This window comes from Pteropus alecto, unplaced genomic scaffold, assembly GCF_000325575.1.
Source record: "Pteropus alecto unplaced genomic scaffold, ASM32557v1 scaffold48, whole genome shotgun sequence".
NCBI classification, from domain to species: domain Eukaryota; kingdom Metazoa; phylum Chordata; class Mammalia; order Chiroptera; family Pteropodidae; genus Pteropus; species Pteropus alecto.
Genome location: NW_006442110.1, coordinates 1393941 through 1400615, shown reverse-complemented (window position 1 = coordinate 1400615; position 6675 = coordinate 1393941). Strand labels below are relative to the sequence as shown.

General features: G+C 52.8%; 1 pseudogene; it reads right to left on the bottom strand.

The window, feature by feature from the left end:
• Nucleotides 1-6048: 6048 nt before the first annotated feature.
• On the bottom strand, nucleotides 6049-6167 carry LOC112469964 (annotated as a pseudogene).
• Nucleotides 6168-6675: the final 508 nt, after the last annotated feature.

Here is a 6675-nt window from a genome sequence, read left to right as displayed (position 1 = left end):
CGGACCCGGGGAGGGACAGGCAGAGAGGGGAAATGCCTTACACCAGGTGTCCCCCAACTCACGTGACCGCTTGCGTGATGACTGGAGCCAGGATGGGCACCCGCTCCGATGGCAGCCCCTTCGAAGGGACTTCCAGGGCACAAGGGAACAACGACGTGTTGATTAAGAGCGTGGGTTTTCAGTCTGGCGGACCAGGGTTCCGACATCCACTTTACCACTTAACTGTCTGTGTGACCGTGAGTGAGTTACTTATGTCCCCGTGGCGGGCGATAGTGACCCCCAGAGATATGGGTCCCGATCAGTGGAAGCCGTAAATGTTACTTTATTTGGAAAAAGGTCTTTGCGGACGTGATTAAGTTAAGGATCTTGCCGTGGAGACACTGTCTTGGATTATCTGAGTGGCTCTAAATGTAATTGCAGATGTCCTTATAAGGGACCTGCATGCAGAGGAGAAAGCCGCTGCCACCAGGAGCCAGAAGAGGTAAGGAACGACTGTCCCCTGGAGCCTGTGGCGGGAGTGTGGCCCTGCCAACGCCTTGATTTCAGACCTCTGGTCCCCAGAACTAGGAGAGAATACATTTCTGTTGTTCTAAGCCACCAAGTTTGGGGGCTTGTGTTACAACAGCCACAGGAAGCACACTGACCCACCTCTCTAAGCCTCCTTCCCTCATCTGCAAACAGTATAACGGGCCCCCGTGGGCGGGGGAGAGACGCTCCCTCAGGAGGATGAAGGGGGCAGCTCAAAGGGGCCTGACCCACCCGACTTTCTCCCGCCACCCTTACAGTTGCTTGGGCCCTGCAGCCTTTAGTACGATGTGACTCAATTGGCCATGGTTGAGTGGTCAGTGGCAGCGGGCTGGGGCTCTTCTGATGGACTCAGTGTCTCTGCAGGTGGCTGGGTCATCACTTTCCACCACGTGGGCCAGAAGCTGGGAAGAAGCTGGGAAGAGATGGGCTCAGCCCTGCTGCCGGCCACCTCCTGGCTGACTGTCCACCTGAGCCTGGAGATTCCAACCCCCACCTCAATGCTGTAGGTTCCTGGTCCAGGGCCTATGTTTGTTCACGTTTGTAGTGATGACATTGCAACTGTGGTTTCTTTTTAAGGGCCCTTATTTTATACCAACTGAGATGAAACAATGGGATATCTAAGATTTGCTTTTCAAAGTAAACAGGTGGTGGGCATAGGTGGAGGAAGAGGAGAAACTGGATCAGCCTTTTCATTAGCCTGTTCCGTTTGCTTTTGTATATATTTGAAAGTTTCCATTGAAAGCAAATTTCCCCCGGGGGGATGCCAGAGCAGGGGCCAGAGGCGCCCACACCTGCAGACCCCGCCGAGTCCCTCCGGCGGGCTGGCGCGGGCTCTGGCGCCACCTGGCGGCAATCGCGGAGTCGACACCCTTTGAAGCTCCTGGGACTCTGGGGAGCACCCGCCAGGCAAAGTGGGTGCTCCACACCCGAGTCGGTCACCCATGCCAAGCTCGGGCCCACAGGGTGCTTCTCTGACCCCCCTCAGTACCCCATTCCTTGCTTTCTTCTCCCATTTTGATTGAGTACATTTTCCAGCAGCTTCCCGAGAAAGGGTGTGTGAGGAGTGAATCTGAGACATTTCATATCGGACAATGACTTTATTTTATTCTAACATAGTCCATGCAATAAGCACTACGGCTGAGAAGGGGGACGACTGATGCTGTTTGGCTGCATCAAGATGTATCCAGGAAGGCTTCGTGGAGGAGGTGAAACTTGAGCTGGTTTGCAAGGGATGGGTGGGCAGAGAGGAGGGCTAGACGGTCCACATAAGGGAAACACCGAGCTTGTCACGAACCCACTGGGTACGTGTGTGCACGCACGCCGTGCCCTGGGTCAAGAAAGAGGCTGGGCCGGCTGGAGTATCAAGATAAGGTTTTTCGTAGGTGAAGTGGGACCCTATCACGGAGGCCCGTCCTGACCCAGCGGTAGCAGAGCCCTGCTCCTTATCCGAGACCTCCCACGGAGAAAACAATACGCCCTTGTTTGACCTGAGCCCAACACACGGAAGAGGCCCTGGGCAGCGGGGGCCGCCAGGTGGAGACCGATAAGCAGGTAAACGTTCCTCTCGGGAACCCTGGGGCAGTGGGTCCTGCTGGTGCAAGGCACCCGTGAGGATTCCCCACTGTCCACCCTGCTCGCCCCATAGAGTCGGAATCTCAGCACCGGGAGGGAGCTGAGAGCCACCCAGCCACGAGCAGAGGCCGGGCAGGGGATGAGACTTGCCCAAGGTCATGCAGCTCATTGGTGACAGTGGGGTTTAGAACCCAGGTCTCAGGACCCCTCCCCTGCCCTCTGAGGGCTCTGTCCCCCCTGTGCCCACATCAGGACAGGCAGCCTTCATCTGAAGGTCACCTGCGTTCAGCTGCTCAGCCCTAGGGGCCTCCCGGGTGTCCCACCAGGGAAGGAGGGGACAGTGGGCCAGAGCAGACTTCAGGATCTGCGTTTTAAGCTCGTGTGAGGGTGTAAGCACTGAGAGCAATCACGTGTCCACTCTGCGTGTTCACCGCTGTACGCCCAGGTCAGGTCTCAGGACGCCCCTGCCAGAGGCCGGAGAGGCCCTTGGCGGCCAGCCAGCTCCCAGCGGGAACCAGAGCCAAACGAAGCACGTGTTCAGTTCAGCATGACTCAGGCGTGCACCGTTTGCATCAAGGTGGCTGGTAGCGAGGCATAGCAGTGCTGAGGTTGGGGTCAGTTCCTGGAAGGCAGGGGCCACATTTCCTCAGTGGCCGGCATGGCGCCTTACACAGACACACACACACGCAGAGCTCAGCAAATGCACTTGAGTAGAGTCGCTGCTTGTTGTAGGTTGAATCGGACATCCCCAAAGACGCCGAAGTCCTAACCCCCAGTACCTGTGCATGGGGCCTCATTTGGAAATGAGGTCTTTGCAGATGATTAAGTTAGGATGAGGTCATTGGGGTGGGCCTAATCCAGGATGACAGGTGTCCTTGTGAGAAGGGGTAAGTCGGGCACAGAGACAGACACACGCAGAGGGAGAACGCCATGTCACGATGGGAGTTCGGCTGCCACAAGCCCAGGGACCACCGGAAGCTGAGCGACGGGCCTGGAACACACCCTCCCCAGCGCCTCGAGAGAGAGCGCGGCCCTGACGGTGCTCGATCTCGGACTTCCCGCCTCCAGAACCTCGACACAGTAAATCGCTGTTGTTTAAGCCACTCGGGGTTGTGGCCCTCATGCGTTGCCCAGAGCGCCCTGCTTTCTGCCCCCGCCTGCCAGGCTGGTCAGTCTGTGTCTGCCAGTCTGCCATGGCTGTTTCCCAGTCCAGCCAGCAGGGGGTAGCATCACGTCCCTGGCCCACGGATGGCACGTGGGACCCTAGCTCTCGGCGGTCCTCTCACTGTGGGACGAGGGCACCAGGAGAGGCCCAGGGGGGCTGGCTCAGCCGAGACTCACGCAGACCTCTTGCTGGCGGGGCCACCGTCTGGAAGAGGGCACCCGGCCTGGGCACAGAAAGCCTGGGTCTCGACATCCAGTTCTGTCACGCAGCGATGACGAGAGTCTCAGGAGCTGCCAGCACTCGGGCTCCCACCTGAGTGAACTGAAGGCCTCGGCGGGCCTCGTGGAGGGCATTCGTGGTTGTCATGAGAGCTGGGGAGCTGCTAGCCTTTGGGGGGACGAGACGCTACGCACCCCGTGATGCAAGGACACAGACGCCGTCCTGTGGGAGGCCCGGGAGGCCGAGCCGGGATATGGGGCTTGGGGGTCCCCCTCCTTCCTGGCTTGTGATTTGCTCTCTGACCATTTCCTTTTCGAGGAAGCGTGTGTCACTCTCGTGTTCTCCAAGTCTCTGCTAATTTAATGTCATTTGCATCTGCAGCCTTTTAGGCTATTTAACTTGTAAATTTCCCTCAATAATTCCAGCTCCATTACTTTCAGAGTCCTGATTGCAGCATTTAAATTTTTTAGTATTCCGCGCACCTCCCTTGAGATGTGTGGGCGCGGCCATCATCAATGCAGCCAGAAAGACCAAGTGCCCTCCAGCCTGCTGCAGGCTGTGGCTTGGGGGCCAGGCGGGGAGCGTCCAGGGGGATTGGTGTGCGGGGTGGGGGTGGGGGTCCAGGGCTCTGAGGGAAACAAGCTGCACGGGGGTCCTCACCGTGCTCCATGCTCTGAGGACCTCAGTCATTCACAGATTTTATAGGGTTCACACTTAACTCCACACGCTGTGGGGCTCTGTGTCCCCACAATGCCATCCCCAGATTCTTTCTGCACCCTTCCTGGTCACTCTGTCTCCGGGCTGGCCCCGGCAGCCAGCCCTCTACCCCCAGAGGCTACCTCAGAGCCCCAGAACCTAGCCATCTCATCGGCATCCAAAAAGACACCCGCCACTTCAGGTTGTCCAAGATTTTAGGAGCCGGGTACCAGGAAATGGGAGCAGAGACTACATAGATATTTCTTATTATGTCACAGGTACTTTTTTTGTGTGTGTGTACTCATTTGGCACTAAGCCCGGCCTTCTATTTTTATTTACCTAAAATTCTCTCCAGCTTCACACAAATGTGTCTCCTTTTCTTAAACATTCAAAGAATTTTCTCTCTTTCACAGCAATGATCAAGCCCTACTTTGTACTATTGTTTGGATTATAAATTCCTAGAGAAAGAGGCCATGTCATATTTATACGTATACATCTGAACTTGAATGCCAAGAACATTCAATGACTGTTTGCATAAATTAGGATACATCTCCCACCTCCTTTACTATATGACAAGCTCCTTGGGGCAGAGCTAGGATTAAAGATGGAGGAGTTGAGAGGTCATCCAATTCAGTCCCCTGAGCGCAGGGTGTGTGTGGGGGTGGGGAGACCAGTGGTGGGGCGGGCCCTCGAGACTCTGAGGGGTAAAGCCACATGCATGTCACGTTTGAGTCCAGTGCTCTTTCTTCCCTCCCTGTGTGTCGGGGCTGGAGGGAGAAGTGTAGCCTGAGCCCCTGGACCCAGGTGGCCAAAAAGCATCTGTCTGGGTCGTCCGTCCGTCCCCCATGCTTGGCACAGGGAAGAGCCCCGAGAAGCTGCTCTTTAAAAATGGGCCTTGTAGGGGACAGGTAACCAAAGTCTTACAAGGTCCCGGCAATCTAGGAGTGGGGTAGGGGTGGGGGGTAGGATCCTGACCACGGTCTTAAGGGGGGTATTAATGGATCGAGTCACAAACTTAAAACAATGTTTATATTCTTGGATTTCCCCCGACTCGTTGGACCAGTGCATACTCCCACCGACAAGGTACGGAGATGTGTTTCCCAGATGCCTCTGCCCTTGCCTCCTTTGGATCTGATGAAACCTAAGGGAGTCTAATGGCAGACAAATGATTTCTCACTGTGCTTAATTTCTATGGTTTTTTTTTTTAATTGCAAGAGGGATTGAACATCTTTTTAAATGTTTGTGGATCATTTTAATTGAGTGTGTGTATGTAAAATCCTGTGCTTGTTAGTTATCGCTGGGTTTCTTTTTTATTGAAGAACTCCCTGAAGCTTTTTAAGAGAGGCAGAGGGCAGATTCCACTCGTGGGTGGCAGCCTACCAGTAGGTCGTGGAGTTTCCTGCCTGGCATGTAGTAGGTACTCAATAAACATGTCAAATTCATGAATAATGAACAAGGATTCCGCTTGGGGCATGCAGTGTATAGGGTGCTGTTCTGTCCTACCCCTTGCCGGCCTGGTCGATTCTGGGCTCGGGGGGGAGAGCGAAATCTCTGCCTGCTTCTGGGAGGAGGGGAGCCAAGGAGACAGGACTCAAAGGTCCAGCATACACAGGTGTGCCGAGCCCTATGCGGCCCAGGTTCTGCGGTGGAGCTCTCCAGAAGTGTGCCAGGAAGGGTGTTAGTTCTGACCCACACAAATCTGACTCTCACCTGTCAGAGGGAGCCCTAAACCCTATAGTCAGGATCATTTTGAAGTGGTGAGGTGCTGTCATTGAAGTTTTAAACAACCTTGTACCCCTCACAATTTTCGATTTACTTATTTATTTATTTATTTGCTTGCTTGCTTACTTACTTACTTATTTATTTTACGCCTACAGCACCCAGTCTTCCTAGGTGGTCTCCCATCCAAGTACTAACCAGGCCCGACCCTGCTTAGCTTCCCAGATCAGACAAGATCGGGCTTGTTCAGGATGGTATGGCTGTAGACAATTTTCGATTTTCCACCTAAAGTTTTTCCTCAAATGTTTAAATGGCTGCACAAGATGCAATCCCAGTTTCTTTTAAACATTAACATATTTAAAAACAAAACTATGATGTCACTCTTGGCTCTGTAGTCTGTGATATCTAAATATCGTAGCAATTTGATACTCGCCATTTAAAAATACAGAAGTCCTTTAACTGTTCTTTTCTCTTCAGAAACTTATCTTTCCACCCATTTCCCTCATCTAATTTTATCCTAATATAATACACGTTATGTTTGGAAGTCTTCTATGGATTTTCCTCACTGTACTTCAAAACAACAAAAATATAAATTGAAATTTAAAAAAAAAATTGTATCCTATGATCAAAAATCTCTAAGTTCCGAAAAGTTACTTCTAGTTAGGGAACACTGCCATTATTAGCAACGTATATTTGATTAAAGCAATGTAAATATGTTGCTAATTTTGATAAATAATTGTTAAATGTAAAAAAGTAAAATTTTATTGGAAATGCAT